The following is a 14,899-nucleotide window of genomic DNA, read 5'->3' as shown; positions in this document are numbered from 1 at the left end:
AAGTTTTTTTTTTTTAATAGGATAACAAAAACAAAAAAAAGTTTACATATATCCACACACACTCCTGTAACCAGAAAGAAGGCTGAACTCACCCTTTGCTTAGGACGAGTCCTTCACACAGGATCACAAACAGGTTAGGTGGGAGGGTACTGTCCGTGGTGGACTGGCTGGGTGTGGCAGATGTGTCCATCAAGGTTTGCCCCACTTACTGCCCCTGCTCAGTAAACACACCATATTCTATCACGGTAATAACAACAACAATAATAATAATCAGTAGTCTGAGAGTGCTTCTTCTACACCAGACACCATCGTAAGGCCTTTCTATGCCCTCAGTCCTCACATCAGCCACATAGGGAATGGACCATTATTACCTCCAATGATAAACTGAGAGTACAGAAAGGCGAAGTAACTTGCCCAAAGTCATACAGGGGTCAAGTTGGGATTCAAAGCCAAGCACTCCATCAGCAGAGTGCAGCCTGAGCCGTACCGGCCTGCGTGCCCTGCCCATTTGGTCCTCAGTTGCTTGGACCCCAGGGTGGCCAGTCCACAGGAGGAGGAGCCGAGTCCATCAGTCGCTCTGTTAGCTCAACTGGCAGCAGGGGGCACAGAGGTCACGGGAGAAGCTGAGCCTCCAGGATGTAGCGGGGACAGATGACCTTTGGGGCCTGGTGTCAGAGAAGACTGAGCAGCAATGCAGACAAGAGCCAAGATGGGATGATGCAGGAGCTAGCGGGAGAGGAGCCTGAGACAACCTCAGGTCTGCAGCTCCCAAGTTCCAGGCTGCTGGAGGCCTGGTGGTCAAGTGCTTCTGCACTCGGGGACCTAGAAACCCTGCTGCATCTGAAACAGTAGGGAAGGAGACAGGGCACGACTTTTCAAAGAATGATACAGCTCACGGACACAGCATAAACCAATTAGAATCAAATGGGTCCAAGATGGCAGATAGGCCAACTTCGACTAGACCTTGATCCTCAATCAGCCAGCTAAGTGACACATTCAGAGATGCCGAGACAGTTCCAAGGCACCCTCAAAAGACCAAAAAGTGGGCGGTGGCCCAATTCCTGGAAATCTCACCATCTCCCCAAAACAGTTGGAATAATCCTCCCACTCATTGGCCTATGAAATTACTTCACTTCAGTTCAGTTCAGCTGCTCAGTCGTGTCTGACTCTTTGCGACCCCATGGACTGCAGCACACCAGGCCTCCCTGTCCATCACCAACTCCCGGAGCTTACTCAAATTCACGTCCATTGAGTTGGTGATGCCATCCAGCCATCTCATCCTCTGTCGTCCCCTTCTCCTCCCGCCTTCAATCTTTCCCAGCATCAGGGTCTTTTCAAATTGAAATAACTTAGCCCTTAAAAACTAACTACCCCACATTTTGGGGGCTGCCGCACTCACCCTCTGCAATGGCCCACACTCTGTCTACGGAGTATGTTTATCTCTAAACAAATCTGCTTCTTACCTATCACTTTGTCTCTCACTGAATACTTTCTGCAATGAGACATCAAGAGCCTGAGCTTCATTAGGTCCTAAAACTAGGTACTGTGAAGTTTTGGCTGGATTTGAGTCCCAGCCTGGGGTAAACAGTTTCACATCTACAGGAAATCCCCTTTGTGAGGCGAGCTAGGGAAAGTCTCCCATCCTGGCTCTCCGAAGAGCTCTGGCCAGAACATATTGTGTGACCTTGGGCATGTTACCTAAACTGTCTGAGCCTCAGACTACTGCGTGGGATGGAATTTTGTGAGAACTCAGATACTGTGTGTGGAGCAACTTAGGAGGCTGCCGGCACCTGGTAGGTGTGAAGTAAATGGTAGAGACTTTCAGATTTCTGGTGTTTCTCCCCTACCCACTCCCTGTTAGGTTTTCCCTGGTGGTTCAGACAGTAAAGAATCTGTCTGCAATGCGGGAGACTCGGGTTCGATCCCTGGGTTGGGAAGATCCCCTGGAGGAGAGCGTGGCAACCCACTCCAGTATTCTTGCCTGGAGAACCCCATGGACAGAGGAGCCTGGTGGGCTACAATCCATTTTGGTGAACTGAATCCTGGGTGAGCCCAGTTCAGACTGGGGCTGGGGCCGGGGTGACATTCAGCCAATGGGACCCTAAGTGAGCTGTGTGGCCTGACCGTGGAACCCTAAGTGCCACCTCCCATGCCCTGTCCGGGTGAGAACATTGCTGTGGGACACCTGGGTCAGCTGTCCACAGCCCAGCTCCTCTCTGGGGCCCTCACCTCTGCCCGGCCATCATCAACTCCCTTCCCTGCCCCCAGCCAACAGCTGGAATCTGCCCCATTGTTTTCCTTTAATAAACTTGTTTGGAGGTAATGTAAAAATTCACACGCAGTTCAGAGAGCTGTTGTATACGCTTTGTGCTTGCGTGCTCAGTCATGTCCAACCCTTTGCGACCCTTTGGGGTGTAGCCCGCCAGGCTCCTCTGTCCATAAGGTTTTTCAGGCAAGAATACTGGAGTGGGTTGCCATTTTCTTCTCCAGGGGATCTTCCTGACCCAGGGATCAAACCCACATCTCTTGCATTGCAGGCAGATTCTTTACAACTGAGCCATCGGGAAGGCTGCCGTATACCCTTCACCTAGTTTCTTTTCCTGTTAACATCTTACACAACGTGGTGGTATGCTTATCAAAACCTAGCTGTTAACATTCACACGGTTCTGTATCCCGAACTTCAGAGGTATTCAGATTCCAATGTCACTGTCTGTTTTCCACTCGGTGTTTAAATTTACTGAGTGTTCGGTGCCAAGATAGATGTGTCCCCAACCCAGCTCTGCCCTCAAGGAGCTCACAGCCTGGGGAGGTGTGGGTAGGGCAGGGACCAGATATGGGAAAAAGTTGCTGATTAACGGTGGGAGGAAGCGCGCCTTGCACTTAGCTCCCTCCCTTAGTGAGGGTGACGGTCTCAGCCTGAGCCAAGGTTTGAGAGACAAGTAATACCGGCTCCCTTGGCTTAGACTGTAAAGCATCTGCCTGCAGTGCGGGAGACCCAGGTTCAATTCCTGGGTAGGGAAGATCCCCTGGAGAAGGAAATGGCAACCCACTCCAGTACTTCTGCCTGGAAAATTCCATGGACTGAGGAGCCTGGTGGGCTACAGTCTATGGGGTCGCAAAGAGTTGGACACGACTGAGCAACTTCACTTTCTTTCTTCACCATCTCCAGAAACCAAAAGCTCTTCCCCAGGTAGTGGCCTGGGGATTCCTGCAGACCCGCTTCCCGGTTACTTCCCCGTGAAGACAAAGGCTGAGCCACAGAGGGACTGAAGACTGGGCACTCAGGAAGCAGACAGACCGGCCAAAGGCCAGCTCTCCCTCACTGCTGTGTGGCTCTGAGCAGGTGACTTAACCTCTCTGGGCTTCAGTTCCCTTGTTCTTTCCTTCCCTCTCTCTCCATCTCTCTTTCTGACCCTACTTTTGTGAACTGTGTCAGACTCAGCGGCTTCCTGTCTCTAGTTCCTCTCCCCTCAGTCGCCCCCAGCCTTGGCCCTCCCCCCATCTCAAACCCTTGGAGTCCCATTAATTTTGAGAGGCTGTCTGTATGGATTGCCGCCTGGCCCGGTCCTGGGGCTCGGAGAACTGTGTAATTATCCACTTGGAGCCGAGGGGAAGCGATAACCAGTTCTTCCTCCCTCCTTCCCCGCCCGCCTCACGCTCATCCATTTCCCCGCAAACATCCCCAGGGAAGCTGAATACAGAGAAGCCGGAAGCTGATTACGGGAGAAGCCCACTGGGCCAGGCAGGTGGGGTCCTCATTAGGTTGTAGGTCAGAGGAAGTGAACAGGGGCATCCCTCCCACCTCCACCAGGACCACGGTCCTGTGTCCCTCACCCTCCACCCCACCCGCTCCACCCCCTGCCCTTCCCCGTCCCCCCAAACCCCCACCACACCCCACCCCACTGCCGCACCCCCACCCCCAGCCTGGGCCATTTGTCTGCCTGATCATCACAGCATAATCTCTAGACCATTGTCTCCAGCCTGGAGCTTTCCGGTGTTCCAGCCTCACTCAGCCAGCTCTCCCTGAAGCATCTCCGCGTGTACATTCCACTGGCCCTTAACTCTCAAACCTGGACACCCTGTCTCCCCTGCTTCCCCCACACTGCTCCCTCCTGATGTCCCGAAGCACCAGCCGGCCAGGTTCTCAGTAACACATCCGACGTCATTCTTGCCCCCCTCCCCTCAGCTAACCCTCAATAAGCACCAATTTCTGTTTACCACAGACACCAGCACCAGTTTCCATGTCCTAAAAGTCCCCTGGGAACAGACCCCTTTGTCTGGACAGCCTGGGGTCCCTTCAAACTGGCAATGCCCAGGTCTGAGTAGATCATCTTCCCCCCGATCTCTCTGCCTCTATCCAGGGCACCTGTTCTTCCCAGTCATTGATCCCAAACCTCTCTGCCTCCTCCTCCTCCTCCTCACTACCTGCAGCCAAACATTCCCTGTGTTTTGACAGGAGAATGAACTTTGGGGTCAGTAAGAACTGAGCTACCATCCCAGCTTCATCATTTCTTAACTGTCTGACCTGGAGCAGATGGTTTCACCTCTGAGCCTCCATTTGCTCACCTGTGAAATGGGACCAGGGGTACCCACCTTGCAAAATTGTTAGGAAGATGAGTTGTAAATGTCCAAATTACCATCTCAAATGACTGTAGAGCCGGGCAAGTCCCATACAGGAGTGAAGAGGCCTGGTGGAGTCAGTTCAAACTGGAGAGCGGAGGCCTTGTCAGAAGGGGGCTGTGTGATGCAGTCTCTCAGCTGTGTCTGCCTCTTTGGGCCCCATGGACTGCAGCCCACCAGGCTCCTCTGTCCATGGGATTCTCCAGGCAAGAACACTGGAGTGGGATGCCACGCCCTCCTCCAAGACATTAAACCCAGGCACAGTGAAAATATTATGCTTAATGTGAATGACTCTTAGACATGCCTATATTAGATTAGCAAACAAACATTAATACTAGATATTTAATATTGAATATTTCCCAGTTCATGTGAACCTGGAATTCACTTAGGTTAATTTCTCTTGTATTTAGAATACAGAAGGAGGCAGCCATTCGTAACTCCAGCTATTGATGCCACAGGGGATATGGACCCCGTGTTGCTAAACTTCTAGTTTTTCAAGAGCATCCCCCAACCATCTTTTCATGTGGAATCTCCAGATTTGTATACATTGGCAATTAGTGAAATGTTTCTTGAAGGTCGAGGAAGGCCAAACAAAACATTTGCCTCCAGGTCACCAGTTGCTATTCTCTGATATGTGCAAGGAGTTGGACCCAGTGCACGTCCATAAGTAAGAGTCAATAAACATTAATTCCCTTCCCTGCCCTGCTTATTGATTCTCTCAAAAGGAAAAAAAAAAAAATCATTCCCAGCTGCTCTTCCCACTCTACTCCCATCATCATCATTACCTCCAAGCAGTTCTTACTGGCCCTCAGGCGCTGTCCAGTCACAGACGAAGCAGGACTCTGAACCCTCACCCAAGATGCCTCCTGTACCCAGCTCTTCCCTCCTAACCCTCGCCTCCCCACACCCCTACCCCCAACCCTCACCACCCCCACTCCACCCCTGCCAGTCTTCTGAGCAGAAGGGAGCTCTTTACTTCTTTGCTTAGGTCTGATCCTTCAAAGCTCTTTCCCTTTCGTTGTCTCAGTTATCCTTTCAACAATTTATAAAGTAATTATTATTGACCCCAATATGCAAATGTGGAAAATAGGTTCTGGAGAGTGTCTGCCAGTCAAAGAACATTTATCGAACACCTACAATCCACCAAACTCTGTTAAATGGCAAACCCAAGGTCACACAGAGTATTCTTGGTTGCAAATGTTGTTGTTATTGTTCAGTTGCTAAGTTAGGTCCAACTGTCTGTGACCCCTATGGACTACAGCAGGCCAGGCTCCTCTGTCCTCCACTATCTTCCAGAGTTTGTTCAAATTCATGTCTGTTGAGTCAGTGATGCTATCTAATCATATCGTCTTCTGCTGCCCTCTTCTCCTTCTGCCTTCAATCTTTCCGAGCATCAGGGTCTTTTCCAATGAGTCAGCTCTTTGCATCAGATGGCCAAAGTATTGGAGCTTCAGCTTCAGCATTTCCTTTAGGACTGACTGGTTTGAGCTCCTTGCAGTCCAAGAGTCTCAAGATTCTTCTCTAGCACCACAGTTCAAAAACATCAATTCTTTGGCATTCAGCCTTCTTTATGGTCCAGTTCTCACATCCATTCATGACTACTGGAAAAACGGAACTCTAAATTAAACAGACTTGGGCAAAGGAACCATGTAGTAGGGAACAACATTGGGTTCCCAAGACAAATGCAGCCGGGGACACAAGTGCCTTCCGAGCACTCTCTCGCTCTACTTTTGTTTCTGCTTTCCCCTCTGTCCCGGGATTATCATCTCACCCAGCAGAGCAGCGTTTCCAAACAGCAGCCCACCAGCAGGTCCAGAGCCTCACTTCTCAATGAGCATCCTTGGATGGACACGTTCCCTGCCCATGTTCAAACATCTCAGGGAAGGACCCTTGGTAGATCAGCGTGGGTGATTGTCACACTGGGCTGACCCACTGAGCAAGGTTAAGTGTGACTCACGAGCTCAGTTTCAGGTTAGTTTCACCCTGGGCCAGTCAACAGTCCACAGGAGAGCAAACTTATGAGGCTTGCTGGTGAGTGTAAGGATGGCAGAATCGAATCGGGCAGGAATGAGGCTGCTGCTTGTTCAACAACAGATGTCTTAGTTTGAGCCCCCCCACAAGGCAAGTCTGAGATACAGATTTGCGAGCAAGTTGCTTTTTAGGGAGGTGATCCCAGGAATTATGGGCATGGGAATGGGGAGTAAGGCCGAGAAGGGTAGGAAGCTGGTGAAGGGTATGTAATTGAGTGAACTGCTGAACTCAGCCTGGGGAAGACTAGGATGTGGTTGAGATAGCAATCTCAACCCACAGGGGAAGAGGCTGGAGGAATCCTTCCCTGACTTCCATCCATCATTATTTGAGGGCTGCCCCTGGGGAGGCATCAACCCCCTGGTACTTCTAGGTTGCCCCATATGCAGGCAGAGGGGTCCCAGAAGCCAAGAGAGCCTCAGCCAAGAGGTGGATGCTGGCCACTGGGCGCTGGGGGTCCTCCTGCTATAAATCACCAGGCTTTACAAAGGTCCCCTCAACCATCAAAACAAAGCATGTGAAGGAGAATTGACCTGGTTTCTGACAGCACTCACTACCTGCACTGACCACTGGATGGAACAAAATTTAAATTCAGATCCGTCCAATTGTTTGCAATAAGCCATATGGTCCCCACACCAGGCTGTTACTGCGCAGAGGTGCTCAGCATCCAGGCCAGAGCCCAAAGGGAGGTCCTTGGCCCTGGGATGCCAGCACCAGGGAATGTGGTGACCAGTGGCCAAAACGGCAAGAACTGTACATCGGCCTCCCCACCCTCTGTGAAGGAAGTCACACAAGCTGTTCAAAGACAGCAGGGCACCCGGTGACTGGGGCCATCAGTTCAGTCCTACTGTGGGCCTGGCTGGAGGGATGAGGAGCCATGGAAGCCTTGGGCCCCCAGCTTCAGCTATTGCGGGTCTCACTGCTGCCAAGATTCAATCTTCCCAGAGTCACAGAAATAGTAGAGAGAGGCCAAGGGGCAAAACCAGCTCCAGCCCCCTTAGCTGAGAATGGGACCATAGGGAGAACTGTCAGAGGGGGGCTTCCCCTGGCAGTCCAGTGGTTAGGACTCTACACTTCCAATGGAAGAAGTGCAGGTTCAATCCCTGGCCCAGGAACTAAGATCCCCCTTGCTGTGCAGCGTGGCCAAAAAGTAAAAGTTTTTTTTTTTTTCTCTAATAAATAAGGTGAAGAACCGGCAATGGGTCTAGGGCCCCAGGCGAAGAGCATGGCTATGTGCCCACCTGGGGCCAGAAGAAAGTAAGAATATCCACTCAACCAACCAGATAGCCAGAGTCTACAGAGCGGGAAGTAAGAAGGATTGCTGGGGTGGGAATTAAGGCAGCTGAGTTCCATAGCCTGAGCTCTCAAAACTGTATCACTTCAGCACCCTCGTGCCCAAGGATTTGGCAGTGTTCTTGGCTTTTTTACTTTCGATAACCAGAGTCATTCATCCATTCATCTTCAAATGTCCATAAAGCACTTACTGTGTGCCAGGTGGTGGAGATGGAGCAATGAGCATGGTTCCCATTGCCCAACCTTTGGGCCTGGGCCCTGTGAAGATCATAGTCTGAAGGAGAAAAGGACATGAAACACACAAGCACACCGATAACTCTAGGGATGCAGCTGTGATAGGGACACAAGGGAGAAGCACATGCAAAGAGAACAAAAAGCAAAGAACCTGACCTAGTTACAAGGATTGAGGATGGCTTTTCTGAGAGTGACATTTATGTCTGGAACTTGATGCTAGCTAGCGTGTTCAGCCACTCAGTCGTTTCTGACTCTTTGAGAACCCATGGACTGCAGCACGCCAGGCTTCCCTATCCTCCACTGTCTCCCAGTGGAGACTCATGTCTCAATCTCATGCTCAAACTCATGTCCACTGAGTCGGTGATGCCATCCAACCACGTCATCCCCTCTCCTGCCTTCATCTTTCCCAGCCGTCAGGGTCTTTTCCAATAGGTTGGCTCTTCACATCAGGTGGCCAAAGTATTGCAGCTTCAGCTTCAGTATCAGTCCTTCCAATGAATATTCAAGGTTCATTTCCTTTTAGATTGATTGGTTTGATCTCCTTGCTGTGCTAGGGACTGTCAAGAATCCAGCACCACAATTCAAAAGCATCAGTTCTTCAGCACTCAGCCTTCTTTATGGTCCAACTCTCACATCTGAACATGACTACTGGAAAAACTGTAGCTTTGACTATATGGACCTTTGTCAGCAAAGTGATGATGTTTCTGCTTTTTTTAAGATAGTGTCTAGGTTTGACATGGCTTTTCTTCTAAGGAGCAAGCATCTTTTAATTTCAGGCCTGCAGTCACCATCCTCGGTGATTTTGGAGCCCAAGAAGATAAAAAATCTGTCATTCTTTCCACATTTTCCCCATCTATTTGCCATGAAGTGATGGGATCAGATGCTATGATCTTAGTTTTTTGAATGTTGAGTTTTAAGCCAGCTTTTTCACTCTCCTCTTTCACTTTTATCAAGAGACTGTTTAGTTCTTCTTCACTTTCTGCCATTCGAATGGTTTCTTCGTATATCTGAGGTTGTTGGTATTTCTCCCAGCACTCTTGATTCCAGCTTGGGGTTCATCCAGCCTGGCATTTCACATGATGTACTCTGCATAGACGTTAAATAAGCAGGGGGACAGTTTACAGCCTTGATGTACTCCTTTCCCAATATTGAACCAGTCAGTTGTTCCATATCTGGTTCTAACTGTTGCTTTTTGACCTGCATACAGGCCTCACAGGAGACAGGTAAGGTGGTGTGGTATTTGCATGTCTTTAAGAATTTTCCAGTTTGTTGTGACCCACACAGTCAAAGGCTTTAGCATAGTCTAAATTAAGCAGAAGTAGATGTTTTTCTGGAACTCTCTTGCTTTCTCTATGATTCAACAGATGTTGATAATTTGATCTCTGGTTCCTTGCTTTTCCTAAAACCAGCTTGTACATCTGGAAGTTCTAAGTTCACGTACTACTGAAGCCCAGATTGAAGGATTTTGAGCATTACCTTGCTAGCATGTGAAATGAGCACAATTGTACAGTAGTTTGACATTCTTTGACATTGCCTTTCTTTGGGATTGGAATGAAAGCTGACCTTTTCCAGTCCAAAATTTGCTGAGTTTTCCAAATTTGCTGACATATTGAGTCCAGCACTTCAACAGCATGATCTTTTAGGATTTGAAGTAGGTCAATTGGCATTCCATCACCTCCACTAGCTTTATTCTTAGTAATGCTTCCTAAGACCCACTTGACTTCACACTCCAGGATGTCTGGCTCTAGTTGAGTGCCCACACCATCATCATTATCTGGGTCATTAAAACCTTTTTTGTATAGTTGTTCTGTGTATTCTTGCCACCTTTTCTTAATATTTTCTGCTTCTGTTAGGTCCCTACCATTTCTGTCCTTTATTGTGCCCATCTTTGCCTGAAGTGTTCCCTTGGTATCTCCAATTTTCTTGAAGAGATCTCTAGTCTTTCCCATTCTGTTGTTTCCCTCTATTTCTTTGCACTGATCACTGAGGAAGACTTTCTTATCTCTCCTTACTATTCTTTGGAACTCTGCATTCTGTTGGGTATGTCTTTTTCCTTTGCCTTTCACTTCTCTTCTTTTCTCAGCTATTTTAAAGTCTCCTCAGACAATCATTTTGCCTTCTTGCATTTTTTTTTTTTTTACTTTGGAATGGTTTTGGTCACCGCCTCCTGTACAGTGTTATGAACCTCCATCCATAGTTCTTCAGGCACTCTGTCTACTAGATCTGATCCCTTAAATCTATTGGTCACTTCCACTGTATAATCATAAGGGAATTTGATTTAGGTCATGCCTGAATGCTCCAGTGGTTTTCCCTACTTTCTTCAATTTAAGTCTGAATTTTTCAATGAGGAGTTCATGTTCTGAGCCACAGTCAGCTCCAGGTCTTGTTTTTGCTGACTGTATAGAGCTTCTCCACCTTTAGCTGCAAAGAATATAGTCAGTCTGATTTGTGTGTTCTAGAAGTTCTTATAGGTCTTCATAGAACCATTCAACTTCACCTTCTTCAGCATTAGTGGTTGAGGCATAGACTTGGATTACTGTGATACTGAATGATTTACCTTGAAAACGAACACAGATCATTCTGTTTTTGAGATCGCACCCAAGTACTGCACTTCAGACTCTTTTGTTGACTATGAGGGCTACTCTATTTCTTCGAAGGTATTCTTGTCCACAGTAGTAGATAAAATGGTAATGTGAATTAAATTCACCCATTCCCCTTCCATTTTAGTTCACTGTTTCATAAAATGTAAATCTGCAAAATGTAACACATTCATAAAATGTCAGTGTTCACTCTTACCATCTCCTGCTTGACCACGTCCAATTTACCTTGATTCGTGGATCTAACTTTCCAGGTTCCTATGCAACATTGTTCTTTACAACATCAGGCTCGGTTCTTGAGGTACTAGCCTGCTCTGTTCCCCTTTGCCTGGCAAAGTAATAAAGCCACTCTTTCCTTCTCCATAACTCTGTTTCTGTGTTTCTATTTGACATGGATGCACAGAAAGCCAAGATTTTGGCAACAAACCTGGAGGCTCGTCCTGGATCTGATCATTGGCAGGCGGCCCCTCAGGGCCATTCAGCTTGATTGGATGCTTGGGGATTTCTCTCCTCACCAGCTTCCTCCGGTGGAGTAGAAGGTTGGAGGATTTCTCTGAGGTCAGATTGTCAGGGTTCCCCTGCTGTAGGGCTGGTCCTTGATCACACCCCATCCACCATCTTGGCAGCGGAACCCCGAGGCTGCCGTGGAGAATAGGGGAGAGGTTGCTCTAGCAGCTGCCCAGGCTTTCTTTGTCTTGAGGACACCTTCGTTTTCTCTTCTCCGCACTGGCCCAGACGTCTACTCCGAAAAGACATTACTTTTGGAGGATCAGAAGGAGGGTATTTGGTACCTCGCATCACACCCGCCAGCAATTTGGTAAGTCTCCTGGAGTGCACACCAGGGCCTCTTTGACCTTGCCTGTTTGGGGGAACTTTGATTCCAATTTGGGGCGTTCTCCCTGTGAAAGGCGGCTCCATTTGTAAGGTGCGTGTGGGCAAGGTCACATGTCTAGTAGGTCTGGGAAGTCACATTTGGGGGCATTTGTGCCATTTGGCTTTTGATTTCTGGGCATCTCTTTGCCATCCATTTTATTTCTCATGTGACTTCCAGCTGGTGAGGTTTTGGTTTGGTTTGGTTGGCTTGGTTTGGTTACTTCGGTTTGAGCCTGCAGGTTGGTTTGAGCACACCGACATCTGGTACAAGCTGCTTGAGCTAAAATGGGAAGCACTTCCTCTAAGGTCCCACTCCCCAACGTGAGAACCCCTTTGGAAAAATTTTAAATGACAGGTGGACGTATAGCTATGATCCAACGCAAAAAAAAAAAAAAAAGGCCTAAAAAGACCCTCTTACAATTAGATCTTTATTGCCACAGTATGAGAAAATAGACTGAAGTTCCCTTAGGTTCAGGACTCTTCTCCTATAATTAACAGTCTGGGGCTGGTCATACCAAGACCCCACCTCCCCAGAGGAAAAATCCCTGCTGGGACAAGTCTGTTCTTGTTATCAGGGCCAATTTGAGCACTATCTGGTCTAAATTTGGGCTGTGAAACTATGACCACAGAAAAAGATGATTTTTTTTTTTTTTTTACTGTGTTGCCACAATATTCTGTAGACTCCAGAGAAAATTGGTTAAAATTTTTATGAAATTGTCCTACTAGGAGAAGATACTTTTCTCTCCTTGTGTCTTGAGACCATGGATCTCAGGGACATTCATCTAAACCATCTTTAATTCCTAAAAATGAAAAGAAAAAAAGAAAAAAACAGGAAAAGAAGCCTTTAAAATTTTTTCTTATTCCAATTGTTATTTATAAACTATTGTTTTATATTATGATATCTGATTCATGACTAAGTTTAGAAAACAAAGTTATGAGATCTCTTGTTGTGTCTATTTGGATATATGTATATCTCAGTATGTATCTGTGTCTCTGGTTATTGCTTCTGAGATTAATTTGTAAATGAGCTCCATTTAATTGACTTAAAGAAAAGTACATGCATGCTCAGGTGCTCAGTTGTGTCCAATTATATGGGACCCCATGGACTGTAGCCCATTAGGCTCCTCTGCCCATGGGATTTTCCAGGCAAGAATACTGGAGTGGGTTGCCATTCCTTTCTCCGGGAGATCTTCCTGACTCAGGGATGGATCGAACCCGTGTCTCTTGAGTCTCCTGCATTGGCAGGCAGATTCTTTACCACTGGGAGGTAGGCACTTAAAAATCAAACAATTCTAAGTGCGAGGGAAATTAAGCTAAAGGATTTCAGGTTCATGTGAACTGGGAAATATTCAGTATCAGACTTGATATTAATGTTTGTTTGTTGATGTATGTGTCAGTACTTACAGTGACTTTGGTAAATATTAGTAACAAGACAAGGCTCACATGTGACAATGCCGTGAAATCCTTCCCTGTTGCTTCAGGCTCTGCCTGTGGTGAAAAGGTGGTTGGGATTTTCCCTCTTTGACCAGCCTTGTTATGGGTAAGATTTATTCCATCTTGCAGCCACCACCCCTTCTGGGTATTTTTTCAAGACTAGGAGATCTTCAACTATGCCCCCATGTAAAGCAATTGGTATTTCTCTCCCTGTGCCCAGGCGCTCAGGAGAAAAAAATAAATAGAGTGGGGAGCGGGGAAAAGCCTTCTGAACTCAAGAGGAAAAAAATTGAGATTTCTCATTCAGTCTTTAAAAGTTAACTTGTAAATGGACTATTTTAATTGACTTGAAAGTAAGCACTTAAAATTAAATCTATAGAAAATTGGCCAAAATAAATTTTAGGATCCATGATCTGGGAAATATTCAGTACTGAATTGATATCTGCTATTGAAGGTGGCTTAAACTTGTTGGCTTGATTAATATAGAAATGTCCTTAGTATAGTATTATTGTTGTACCCAGGTGTACTAGAGGTCAAATAAAACCTTATTCCATCTTTTACAGATTTGTCAACAAGAAAAGTAACTCAATGTAAAAAAACAAAAAGAAAAACTTTTAAGAAAAGTAAGATATGTGTTTTCAGTAGAAGATGTAAGAAATAAGATATTGAATTAGGCATGATCAGGATTCTCTGAGATTGGACCGAGTTTAGTTGGATAAATGGATTTTTTGTTAGAAATGGACTAGAACGAGACTGGATTTGGTTTCTCCCTCAAGTATTCTTGAAACACTGCTTTTGATGACAGACCATGTGAGTTTCTTTGTCTTTAAGTGATTTGTATTATTCGCTTTTGAGATCTATGGTTACTTTGGTTATGGACTGTGTATTGTCTCACAGTGACTGATGATCTTAACCAAGTGTTTTAAAACTTTTTGACAAGCTTCCCAATATCAATTTTTAATTAAAGTTCTTTTGGTTTCCAGCCAGCTTTAGGATACATTAGATGGCCCCCAAGTTGTCTTAAAGAGAAACATTTAGTTAGAATTATTTTGTACGTTAAATGTGATCATTCATAATTCTGGCTACTGTAACCAGGTTTCTTTATCAATTAATCAGATGTTTAACCGTACCTTTTTGTACTCTGATGCTATTAAAAAAAGTGTTTCATTATCAAGGAAAGTGAAAGTGTTAATCACTCAGTCGTGTTTGACTCTTTGTGATCTCATGGCCTATAGCTTGCCAGGCTCATCTGTCCATGGAGTTCTCCAGTCACGAATACTGAAGTGGGTTGCCATTCCCTTCTCCAGGGGATCTTCCCAACCCAGGAATCAAACCCAGGTCTCTAACCTAACATCACGGGCAGATTCTTTACTATCTGAGCCACCAGAGAAGCCCTTCATTATCAAAACAATTCATAGAAAGGCATAGAAGCAGTTACAATAGCTCCTCATCAAGGTGATGGCTATGCAAGGATTATAGCCCATACTGACTAAAAGCAAGAACCTGTCCTGCCCTTGGGGCCCCTAGATCACAGTCCAGAGACTTTTACTCCCTGACAGGTAGAGTCAACACCCCTACTCAGCCTTGAAGCACTTACATAAGATGGACATCACCCCTCTGCTTCCAATAAGAGTATGGGAGTAAAATCTCTGTGGGTGGGGGACAGGGGATAAAACAGGAGGGAAGGGTCAGGGCACAAACTTTGAAGGAATGAGGTAGCCTGAGGACATGAAATGGATTAATTAGAAGCAAATCAGTCCAAGATGGTGGACTAGTCCTTGAGCCTCAGCATACATTCTTTATAACACCTCAGCAAGCTA

This window comes from Cervus canadensis, chromosome 2, assembly GCF_019320065.1.
Source record: "Cervus canadensis isolate Bull #8, Minnesota chromosome 2, ASM1932006v1, whole genome shotgun sequence".
Lineage (NCBI taxonomy): Eukaryota > Metazoa > Chordata > Mammalia > Artiodactyla > Cervidae > Cervus > Cervus canadensis.
The sequence above is the reverse complement of the archived record's forward strand: the minus strand, read 5'-3'. Positions refer to the sequence as shown.